This window comes from Bubalus bubalis, chromosome 12, assembly GCF_019923935.1.
Source record: "Bubalus bubalis isolate 160015118507 breed Murrah chromosome 12, NDDB_SH_1, whole genome shotgun sequence".
NCBI lineage: Eukaryota > Metazoa > Chordata > Mammalia > Artiodactyla > Bovidae > Bubalus > Bubalus bubalis.
Window position 1 is genome coordinate 56,031,245 of NC_059168.1, and position 13,093 is coordinate 56,044,337.

At 38.2% G+C, this 13,093-nt stretch overlaps 1 pseudogene; it reads left to right on the forward strand.

The window, feature by feature from the left end:
• Nucleotides 1–9,238: 9,238 nt before the first annotated feature.
• LOC102394252 lies at nt 9,239–12,408 on the forward strand (annotated as a pseudogene).
• The last annotated feature ends 685 nt before the right edge of the window (nt 12,409–13,093 follow it).

The window sequence follows — 13,093 nt, forward strand, 5'->3', positions numbered from 1 at the left end:
AGATTCGTTTCTTATATGATATTATACATGTTTCAATGCCATTCTCCCAAATCATCCCACCCTTGCCCTCTCCCACAGAGTCCAAAAGACTGTTCTATACATCTGTGTCTCTTTTGCTGTCTCGCATACAGGGTTATCGCTACCATCTTTCTAAATTCCATATATATGCGTTAGTATACTGTATTGGTGTTTTTCTTTCTGGCTTACTTCACTCTGTATAATAGGCTCCAGTTTCATCCACCTCATTAGAATTGATTCAAATGTATTCTTTTTAATGGCTGAGTAATACTCCATTGTGTATATGTACCACAGCTTTCTTATCCATTTATCTGCCGATGGACATCTAGGTTGCTTCCATGTCCTGGCTATTATAAACAGTGCTGCGATGAACATTGGGGTACACGTGTCTCTTTCCCTTCTGGTTTCCTCAGTGTGTATGCCCAGCAGTGGTATTGCTGGGTCATATGGCAGTTTTATTTCCAGTTGTTTAAGGAATCACTTAAACAACTGGAAATTGTTTAAGTTCTCCATAGTGGCTGTACTAGTTTGCATTCCCACAAACAGTGTAAGAGGGTTCCCTATTTTAACTTATTTTAGAATGTCATATCATGCATTATAAGATAACACTACTGATACACTTTGGGAAAAGTAAACATTGCTTAATGTACACATTAAAATCCTTATTAGATAACAATACATGTATATTAATAAAATTATACATCACTTTTCTCCTTCAATACTGCTTTGTATTTAAGCATCTTTTGAATCTCTTTTCACCTCAGCAATTAAGATATCATCATACTGATAATATGGCTTTTTATAAGCTGTTTATGATCTTTACATATTAAGTTCTTTAAGTCTGAGGCTTATTAAAGAACACTAGGTTTTCTTTTGCACTTAATGTTTGGTTAAATTTTTTTTTCTTTATTCTGAATAAGCCATGTATCACCTGATATTTAGCCAAAGGCCTGATAGTTAAAGAATCTATGCCTGAGTGACGGGCTTTTATAAAGCATTAAATAGTCACAACAACATCTCCTAGGTGACATTCTTGAAAATTCTGTTGATGTAATTCAAGATAGTTAGCAGTTCATACTGCCTTATTAATTAACAGGTAGTCTTCTATTGAGACTAGAGAAGGAAATGGCAACCCACTCCAGTATTCTTGCCTGGAGAATTCCATGGATGGAGGAGCCTGACGAGCTGTAGTCCATGGGGTCACAAAGAGTCAGACCCGAATGAATGACTAACACACTTCTATGAGGCTTCTTGGGTGGCTCAGTGGTAAAGAATATCCCTGCCAATGTAGGAGATGTGGGTTTAATCCCTGGGTTGGAAAGATTCCTTAGAAAAGGAAATGGCAACCCACTTCAGTATTTTTGCCTGGGAAATCCCATGGATAGAGGAGCCTGGCAGGCTACAGTCCATAAGGTTGCAAAGAGTCAGACCTGACTTAGCGACTAACCAACAATATCAACAAAATTATATAACACATTAAAAATGCAATTCACCTAACTCCATGGGACTGAATAGAAAACTTAAATGTGCTTAAATTTTTACATGTACAATCAATCATTAATTGATTACAAACTTTCTGTCAATTTTTAATTATATAAAACATCTCAAATTCAGAATAAAGAGCACATGAAAACATGGGAAGCTCTTATGATGAGTATTTTTAATATGAAAATATAAAATTAAAAATAAAACAAAAAAATAAAAATTTGATGTCAAGGTATATTCCTCTTTATCTTGTTTGTGAAGCCAACTCTCTCACTGTTCACACTGTTTGCGGAACCCAGGGTAGGCAAGGCACAAGCTAAGAGGCTGGAGGGAGACTTGAGGAGCCAGAGGAACTGCAGACACATTCTCTCCTGGCTGGCATGGTGGCCATAACACAGCCTCTCTCCTGGTTGATGCAGCAGCCATAGCAACAGCCATAACATAACCATAACATAGCCAAAACACAACCTTATGTAGCAGAACTATGATGCTGTTCCAATGTAGTCCCTACCCAGCAGTAGCCAGGGTTTTCATGGTGAAGCTCGTATAGGCATACCACACAAAGTAGCCCGTGAGAGGCGAGTACCTCATGACTCACATGCAGTCTATAAGTGATCTCAGCTGTTACATAGTCATTATTTACAAAACATGGGGCAAGAGCGAGAGTCCCTAGGGCGAGAGAGCCTGACCACACCATCTTGGCTAATTTTCTCTTTACCTGCACAAAATTTCCCTTGTTCTTGATCCTTCCACTGGGGAAACTGGACAAGATGCAGTTCTAATATGGATTCAGGCATCTCTGGGTCTTCTGGCCAGAACACCAATATAAATACCAACTCTACCCCCATCCCTGCAGTCCTGCCATTATTTTCAATACCCAACTATGAATTTTTTTCAGAAAAAGACTGCACTACCATCTCTTACATTATAAGATCTTGTTTCTTTATTTCAAGAAATGGGAGATTGTGTTTCAGAGAGGTGGTTGGAAACACAAGAAATGTGTGGCAGATACTTAATTGGATTTTTTAGTTCCTACAAAGCGCCTTCCTTTTCTCACCACATAATGAAAATGGGAGCTGTTGTTATGCGTACCTGATCCAAGCTGAAGCATTAAAATCCTTTCTTAGGAACTTAGAATTTGGAGTGGTCCCCGGCAGTGGTGAGGGTCTCTTTCTGGTGAAAGTAAAAGTCACTCAGTCATGTCCAACTCTTTGTGATGGAATTCTCTATGCCAGATACTGGAGTGGGTAGTCTTTCCCTTCTCCAGGGCATCTTCCGAACCCAGGGATCCAACCCAGGTCTCTTGGATTGCAAATGGATTATTTACCAGATGAGTCACAAGGTGGCTGCTCCTTAAACTGGAGGCTGGGAATCACTGTATTTTAGTCTAGGGTGATGGTAGAATTAAGCAAGCTGCTCTGCTGCTTTTATTCTAGAAAAGAAATGCTCTGAAATAGGACTGAAGTAAGGGTGCAGAGACAGGATACAGGGAGCAGTAAGGCAGCAGAGGCCCTGAATCCAGATCCTTGCTTGTACCCAACACTTTTCCTATTTTGGATTATGTGAGAAAAATAATCTTACCTGTATGGTAAAACCATCTCTTTTGCAAGAACTAGTTGAGCTGGATTTGTTACACTTGATAAAAGAAAATTCAGAAACAATCACATGTAAGTGAAATTGTTTTAGTTTAGGATTCAATGAAAATTCTGCTCTTCTAACAGGAATTAGAGTGATCATCTCTGAAGAAGCAGGCATCTTTTATTTCCTATTCTGGTTATTCCTCCCTTCCTCTGACAAGGCTTCTGTAATGCTTTCTTGTAGAAAGAGTGGATGGATGAATACATTTATATCTGTCCTTTTTATCCTACTTGCTACATATTTTCAATAGGTTTTGTATTAAAATTTACAAAGATTTTTTTTTTTTGCTTTGATTGGACACTATTAAATTTAGAGTGTTAATTTTAAGCAGAGACTTCATACTAGACCAACCCATCACAATAAAATCTATAGGTGCTCTAATCATCTATTGCCAAAGTGGCAAGACATGGTGGTACAAAGTATGGTAATCTTAAGTCAAAATCCACCTGTAGGAGCTTTGCTTAGAAGGTGATTATATAACTACTAGTAGGCACTTTTAGGTTTCCTGAGTTGTCAAATAGATACAGCTGTTTCTGTGACAATGGTTTGTTGAGTATAAACATATGTGCACAAACAGCAGACGTCTTCCATTTTCCTTCACTAAAGTCATTACATATCTCACCTTCCTTTCTCCAGTTCACAAATAGTAGAAAAGAAACTCAGAAGAACACAACCCATCATCCTTAAAGAAGAAATTTTATTGATAGGAATACCAATGACAATAACAGGCATTTACTAAATACTCTTCTGTGTCAGACCTTGTGCCATTATGAACATTAGCTAGGATTTGGAGTACCCATGAATCATTGAAATACTTACCAAGGTTTTGAATTTCATGGACTAGATATAAGAGGTTGTATTAGCATTGCCAAATCCATATTTCATTTTAAAAGGTAAAGCAAAATAAAGCAACTTACTATCTTCTTTCATCCTTATTTAAAAGTAGCAAGTATTCTAATACCTCTAAATAAGTGAAAAACACAATCACAGGAGAAATTTTCAATTCTGAGTAAATTTACCTTTATATTATTTCATCAAATTCCTTATTTTTTCCTTGGTGCAGCCCAGTAAAGATTTGAGATGGGCTATCACAAAGAATTAAGCATAAGCATTTCAGAGCAGCAATTAGATATCATTCTCCATTTGCAGAGGTGATAAGAAGACCTTCATTGATTTAAGTAAGGACAAGCATTTACTTCTTCCTCACATGGTTGGCTGTGGCTTTCTTTATCATTAGAGAGTTATCTCTATAGTCATTATCTTATAAAAGATATGATATGGCAGCCATTAGACTGAATTTTTCTTACCCTGAAAAAAATTATTCATAATGAAAACATGGCAGTGGCACCTGCAAGGTGTGTTCATTTGGGGAGGAGGTTCCACATGCTCCAGAAAAGACAGATTCTCATTTCTTTCCCCAGGAACTGTCTCACAATTTTTTTTGTGTGTATCAGTTTACTTCCCTCTTGAAAACAGATCCACAAATTTTTTCCCTCTTGTAAATGGATCACATTGTGTTAACCTTTAGTCAACCATTGAATTAAATTCTATTCTACCTGCCAGTGCAGGAGATGCAGGTTTGATCTCTGGGTTGGGAGGATACCCTGGAGGGGGGCATGGCAACCCTCTCCAGTATTCTTGCCTGGAGAATCCCATGGACAGAGGAGCCTGGTGAACTACAGGCCATGGTGCCTCAAAGAGTCGGACACGACTGAACGACTTTCACTTCCACTGAGGACCTCTGTGTTTAGATTGGTGATACTTGGTTTTAACACAACTGCCATCACTGACTCCCTGAAGTTAATGTAAACCACAGTGGAGTGCTCTGCTAAATAAGGGACTAGGAAGCAATAGAATATGATAATATCTACAAGGATGTAGACCACTTCTCTGTGGAGAGACTCAGATGACCAAGCAAGAGTATGACAGAGAATACAAGCCAGTTCTAAATGCTTTCATTCACTCTCCAAAGGTAACTCTTATTGAATCTGAACAACAGAATTGGCCAGTTTTAGCCAGGGTATGTAGAAATATTGGTGTCCTGGTAAACCAGGGATATGGACAACAAGGATCCCCTGCAAAGCCACAACTCACAGAAATGTACATAGAATTCACCTAGCTTCTATACTTTTGTTTATTCAAACAAAAAAAACTCTATTGGCAAAGCCATTTGGGTTTCTTCACTTATAACGAGTCCTGAATGATATGAGATGAAGCAGAGCAGAGAATATTGGGTCACAATGAGCTGAGATTCAGGTTTGCTGTTTCAATTAAATGTCAACTGAGGTAAGTTGATAACCATGCAACAAAAAATTTGGGAGCCAAAGGAATGTCACAGTCACTTATTTCCCAAAAGGTAACTTGCTCTCCTCAAAGTAAGGGAAAGGATAAACTCTGAGGTAGCCTCAAATTCTCCTCAAGGGAGCACATACAGTTCTCAGGCAGATGATATTTCAAATATGGCAAGTGCTAAGAAAGAACTTACCAAAATTAGAATTACCAGCTGCCAACTGCTCGTTTTGCCAATTCACTCTGGAAACTGTTGCCACCTCCCACACTCAAGCAATACAAGTTCTAACAGAGATTACAAACCAGTGATATACAGCCTTCCAATTCAGGCACTGTGTGAAAAATGAAAAATAGCCAGGGAAACAAAGACAGGAGTTGAGTGGAGCCCTTCAATATTTTTTTCTGGGACAAGTTATGTAACAATACATATAAAACTTGCATTACAAAATGAATAAGGAAAGATCTAGTCTTAGATCTCTGTAAATATGTTGTGTCAAACAAACAAAAAAAAGGACATAGATATGAAAAGTGAGGTTCAAATGAAAAATACATGTTTAAATTAAAAAAACAGACAAAATTTTACTAAAGTTTATTTGTATTCTCAGAAGAATAAGAAGCTCTTGATGGGAAAAAAAAGCACTGAAGAATAATGAGGAAAGAATAATAATAATTATATCCATTTCTCAGTTTTGAAATTTTTTCATATAATTTAAGTCATCTTAATAGTATGTACTTTCTCTTTTGGAACCTAGAAGCTTCTGGAATCAGATAGCCCTCCATTTTCAAGTTTTGTTTATTATGCCCTTGACTAATTTTTTCATTCATTTTGTTTTGTTCTTCTTCTTCAATTGTACAAACAATATCTTATGGTTTATGTGGTCCATATCATCTTATTACTGAGATAGAGAAGATAAAAAAAACAGAATCTATCATAGATCTGAAACTAAAGAGGCACTAAGGAATAAACCTGAGATGAAAAAGAAGCAAATTTATAACATTTAGGACAAGTTGGAGAAATGGTCAGTGGTTTGGCTAAGAACCAAAAAAGTAAATAATTTAGTAAATAAATGACTATTTGAAGCTATGTGGATCATGTGTTCTACAAAGGAGGGAAAACATAGGTTAGTTTTACTCTTCTCCATAAAACATTAGATTTCAAAAGGCAAATAGACCACTTGCAAAAAAAACAAAACAAAACAAAAACTGAAGGGGAAAGTCAATTCTCATAGAGTATTATAACCAGTCAGGATATCAATTTTGGATTAAAATGAAAGGAATTAAAGACAGTATTTGTAGCATACACAAATGCTTTCTTAAAAAAATTACATTTTATTTAACTAAGATTTATATTTTATTCTGAGTTCCTCAATATTTTCCTAATGACTATTCTGCTCTAGGATTTTCCTGACTTAAAAAAACTACGATATAATTATTATCTGTTACTTTAGGGGACTAGCTTTGGGTACAATTTGTTACACATCAATGAATAACTATTAAAACTTTAATTACTTTAATTGTTTATTCTCAAATTATATAGAATAGTCCTTTCATTATTCATGCACTTTTTCTTAAATGTTAATTTACCTTATCTCTTCTTGAATTTTCATTTTATCTTTTGAATTGATTCAATGAAATTCATGATTTGAACATCTTTTCATTTGCTGGTATTTCTGTTTCATGTCATCTGGGTAGCAAACTTAGAAGCTACCATTGTCTCAAGGCAATTTCCCAAAGCAATAACATTTGTTGACCTAAAACAAATGGAATGCCAGTTTTCTCTCCAACAAAGATGGGTTTGTTTGAGATCACTAGAGAATTTCAATTTGGGAGTCTGCAACCATGGAAACCTTAGTGCAAGTTCTCCACACAGCAAAGGAAACAGAACTCTTTTATACAGGGGAAAGGAAAGTAGGGAGGACTATAGTAAACAGAAAAGTAAAGTAAAAAGTCGCTCAGTCGTGTCCAATTCTTTGCAACCCCGTGGACTATAGCCTACCAGGCTCCTCTGTCCATGGGATTCTCCAGGCAAGGATACTGGAGTGGGTTGCCATTTCCTTCTCCAGGGGAGAAGTTACTGCTGCTGCTAAGTCACTTCAGTTGTGTTCGACTCTGTGCGACCCCATAGACGGCAGCCCACCAGAGTCCTTGGCTTTTCCTTGACTGAATCCTTGTTAGGAAAGAAGAGTCTTTCTTCTTCCTGTCGGGCTCTACTATTTTCAAAGGACCTGAGAGTCCCCCTCTTCTGATCTCCTCCACTGTTTAACTGAGGTTTCTGTTTATTAACTTTTTATACTTTCCCTTTTGGTCAAGGACTTTCTACGAAAGAATCAGTTTTTCTGGTTTTAGTAGTTTTTTGTCCCTCAATGCTAGGAAGGACCTTTCTTGGGTGTAGTGTTTCATGTCAGAAGGAAAGTAAACAGATTAAAAACATACTAATGTCACATTTGAGTTATAAGGAGAGGTAGGAGGCAGAACTCTCAGACATTTTATATAAAGTACAAATGCTTTTAAGATTACAGATATTGGAGCTCATATGAAGTATTATGTAATCATTTAAGGTTTGGTGAAAAACTTCCAACAGATCTAGTCTGGATACCTTTGGAAAGCTGTCTCACCAGATATCCTCTGCTTCAATCCTGAGAATCTTTACTTTCAAGTTGGCTGGATGATGTTCAGATATGGGCAGGATTCACCAAGAAGTGGCAGTGACCTGTCTGCCAATGAAGGCTTCAGTCCAGTGTGAAAACATTCAGGTGGTCACTAAAACATATTTTATCTCCATGAGACAGAGGAAGTTGTATGAAACTCATTTTCCAGGTTTTCTTCCTAGTGGTCAATAATTTTTTGATAGAGAAAGTGAAGAAAAATTTCATGTGGAATTGGAACACAAAATACTCTGTTATTACTAACCTTAGCAGTTGTGATAATTAAAAAAAAATTATTGAAGTATAATTGATTTACAATGTTGAGTTCGTTTCAGGTGTACAAAAAAGTGAATCAGTTATACATATAAATATATTCACTCTTTTTTAAGAATCTTTTTCAATATAAGCCATTAGTGAGTATTGAGTAGAGTTTTCTGTGCTATACAGCAGGTTCTTACTAGTTATCTATTTTATATCTGTATATGTCAACCCAATCTCTCAATTTACTCTTTCCCCACACCCTGGTAGCCATAAGCTTGTTTTATACATCTGTGACTCTACTTCTGTTTTGTAAATAAGTTCCTTTGTACCCTCTCTCTTTTTTTTTTTCCACCCAAGGTGGATGGGTCATGGTGGAGAGGTCTAACAGAATGTGGTCCACTGGAGAAGGAAATGGCAAACCACTTCAGTATTCTTGCCTTGAGAACCCCATGTACAGTATGAAAAGGCAAAAAGATAGGACACTGAAGATGAACTCCCCAGGTCGGTAGGCGCCCAATATGCTACTGGAGATCAGTGAGGAAATAACTCCAGAAAGAATGAAGGGATGGAGCCAAAGCAAAAACAACACCCAGTTGTGGATGTGACTGGTGATAGAAACAAGGTTTGATGCTGTAAAGACCAATATTTCATAGGAAACTGGAATGTTAGGTCCATGAATAAGGCAAATTGGAAGTGGTCAAACAGGAGATGACATGAGTGAACATCCATATTCTAGGAATCAGCGAACTAAGATGGACTGGAATGGGTGAATTTAACTCCGATGATCCTTGTATCTACTACTGTGGGCAGGAACCCCTTAGAAGAAATGGAGTAGCCATCATAGTCAACAAAAGAGTCCAAAATACAGTACTTGGATGCAATCTCAAAAATGACAGAATGGAATGGCTGCCGCTACCGGTGCTGTGGCAGCCTCGGCCTCCGCAGGTCAGGCAGAAGGTAAAAAGATCACTGATCTGCGGGTCATTGATCTCAAGTCCGAGCTGAAACGGCGGAACCTGGATATCACCAGAGTCAAGACTGTGCTCGTTTCCAGACTCAAGCAGGCTATTGAAGAGGAAGGAGGCAATCCAGATAATATTGAATTAACTGTTTCAACTGATACTCCAAACAAGAAACCAACCAAAGGCAAAGGATGCTGAGGAAGAAGAAAATGAGAAAGCTCTTCAAAGGAATCTAAAGACAGCAAGACATCATCCAAAGATGACAAAGGAAGTACAATTAGTGCTAGTGGTAGCAGTGGAAGCTCAACTAAAAATATCTGGGTTAGTGGACTTTCCTCTAATACCAAAGCTGCTGATTTGAAGAACCTCTTTGGCAAATATGGAAAGGTTCTGAGTGCAAAAGTAGTCACAAATGCTCGAAGTCCTGGGGCCAAGTGCTATGTCTTCAAGCACAGAGGTGTCCAGATGTATTGCACATCTTCATCACACTGAGCTGCATGGACAGCTAATTTCTGTTGAAAAAGACACAAGCCTCGGTCAAAAAAGAAGAGAAAAGGTTGTCTGAGAAAACTGAAAAAAAAGAAGGCAAGGATGCTAAGAAAACAGAAGGTAAAGATGAGAAGAATGATAATGGATCAAGCGGCCAGACTTCAGAATCGATTAAAAAAAGGGAAGAAACGAATAAGTTCAAAGAGTCCAGGACATATGGTAATACTAGACCAAACTAAAGGCGATCATTGTAGGCCATCAAGAAGAGGAAGATACGAGAAAATTCATGGAAGAAGCATGGAAAAGGAGAGGGCTAGCTTAGATAAAAAAAGGGACAAAGACTACAGGAGGAAAGACATCTTGCCTTTTGAAAAGATGAAGGAACAAAGGTTGAGAGAACATTTAGTTCGTTTTGAAAAATTGCGCGAGCAATGGATCTTCGAAGATGAAGAGAGATTGCAGAAAGAGAGCGTCGAGAGCGAGAACGCATTAGAATAATTTGTGAATGGGAAGAACGGGAACGCTTACAGAGAGAGAGAGAGCGCGCCTAGAAATTGAAAGGCAAAAACTAGAGAGAGAGAGAATGGAACGCGAACGCTTGGAAAGGGAACGCATTCGTATTGAACAGGAACGTCGTAAGGAAGCTGAACGTATTGCTCGAGAACGAGAGGAACTGAGAAGGCAACAGCAGCAACTTCGTTATGAACAAGAAAAAAGGAATTCTTTGAAACGCCCACGTGATGTAGATCATAGGCGGGATGATCCTTACTGCAGCGAAAATAAAAAGTTGTCTCTAGATACAGATGCATGATTTGGCCATGGATCTGACTACTCTCGGCAACAGAATAGATTTAATGACTTTGACCACCGAGAGAGGGGCAGGTTTCCTGAGAGTTCATCAATTCCGTCTTCATCTTTTGATAGGAGAGAACGTTTTGTTGGTCAAAGTGAAGGGAAAAAACCACGTCCTTCTGCCCGAAGAGAAGATCTAGGTTTTGAAAGGTATCCCCAAAATTTCAGTGATTCCAGAAGAAACGAGCCTCCACCACCAAGAAACAAACTTCGAGAAACAGACAGATGAGGAGAACGAGATGAGAGGAGAACAGTGATCATTCATGACAGACCTGATACCACCCACCCTAGACATCCTCGAGAAGGAGGGCCCAATCCATCTAGACCAACCTCCTGGAAGGCTGAAGGAGGCATGTCCACTGACAAACGGGAAACAAGATTTGAAAGGCCAGAACGATCTGGGAGAGAAGTATCAGGGCACAGTGTAAGAGGGGCTCCTCCTGGGACTCGAAGTAATGCTTCTGGCTATGGAAACAGGGAGGGAGACAGAGGAGTAATCACCGACCGAGGAAGTGGAGCACAGCACTATCCTGAAGAACGACATGTAGTTGAACGCCATGGACGGGACACAAGTGGACCAAGGAAAGAATGGCATGGTCCACCTACTCAAGGGCCTGGCTATCATGATACAAGGTGAATGGGTGATGGCCGGACAGGAGCAGGCATGATAACGCAACATAAGAGTAATGCATCCCCAATTAATAGAACTGTACAAATCAGTGGCAATTCCATGCCAAGAGGAAGTGGCTCCGGATTTAAGCCATTTAAGGATGTACCTCCATGACGATTCTGAAAATTACTTGCTGCCATGGTTTCAAGATAATTTATTGAAATCTCCTATAAACTTTACTTGACTACTTATGAAGAGGACCTCTGACTTGCTTGAGAGTTGTCAGACTTTTCCTTTTTCTCTTTTTTTAAAATTTAACATGATTGCTTTTCTCAATTTTGGAGAAGATGTTTAAATAGTTCCGTTGTAACTTTTAATAGTTTTGTGTATCATTCAACTTTTTTTCTTGCAGCACCAAGACACATTGGAAAGGATAGGAATCAAAACCATTTTGTTTAACGCTGTGTGAACATAAAGAGTAGTTTGCAGGTGTGTGGTAGTGGTTTAATTTGCAGCATTATCTCTGTGGTGTCAGACTCTAGAGTTACTTCTTATCAACAAGAATTTTCAGCCTCCATTTTGAAGGCTGTTTAAGCTTAAGAAGTCTGCTGTTTAATTTTTAGAAAATAAGATTGTTCCTTGCATTTCTGAGTATTATGTAACCTATTTTTGCAGAAGTTACTGTTACATTAAGTGCATCTGTGTATCCTGGTTTTAAGAAATGTACTCTTTTTTGAAATAAACCTTCATATTCTGTATAGTTGCTAAAGCGTTGAGAACCTTTTTAATTGTAAAATGAAAACTGATTTTCAGTTTAGTGTAGCAGCACACTTGTTCAGGTTTGCATGGTATGAAACCAAATAGATTAATGAAACCTTGGCCATGAGATTTGTATCACTGAGGTTCTTAGACTGAGTTGTGCAGGTAAGTGCACTTTTAGGTAATCTGCACTGTTTGATGGATAAATTCCATCTCTGGGAATTGTGTTGGTATTAATGTTTCCATATTCCCAACTATGTTGAGAAGTGGAAAAACAAAAAACAAAAACCCAGGTTCTAGATTGGTGAATCAGTTGGGTTTTGTAAATACTTGTATGTGGGAAGGCATTGTTGTCTCTTTGTGAAAATAAAAATCCACACCTGGAAAAAAAAAAAAAAAAGACAGAATGATTTCTGTTCGTTTCCAAGGCAAACCATTCAATATCATGGTAATCCAAGAATATGCCCCGACCAGTAACGCTGAAGAAGCTGAAGTTGAATGGTTCTATGAAGACCTACAAGACCTTCTAGAACTAACACCCCCAAAATATATCCTTTTCATTATAGGGGACTGGAATGCAAGAGTAGGAAATCAAGAAACACCTGGAATAACAGGCAAATTTGGCCTTGGAGTATGCAAAGAAGCAGGGCAAAGGCTAATAGAGTCTGAAAAGAGAACACATTGGTCATAGCAAACACTCTCTTCCAACAACATAAGAGAAGACTCTACACATGGATATCACCAGATGGCCAACGCATAAATCAGATTGATTACATTCTTTGCAGCCAAAGATGGAGAAGCTCTATACGGTCAGCAAAACCAAGACTGGGAGCTGACTGTGGCTCAGATCATGAACTCTTTATTGCCAAATTCAGACTGAAATTGAAGAAACTGGAGAAAACCACTAGATCATTCAGGTATGAACTAAATCAAAAACCTTATGACTAAACAGTGGAAGTGGGAAAAAGATTTAAGGGACTAGATTTTATAGACAGAGTGCCTGATGAACTATGGATGAAGGTTCATGACATTGTACAGGAGAAAGGAATCAAGACCATCCCAGAGAAAAAAATGCAAAAAAGCAA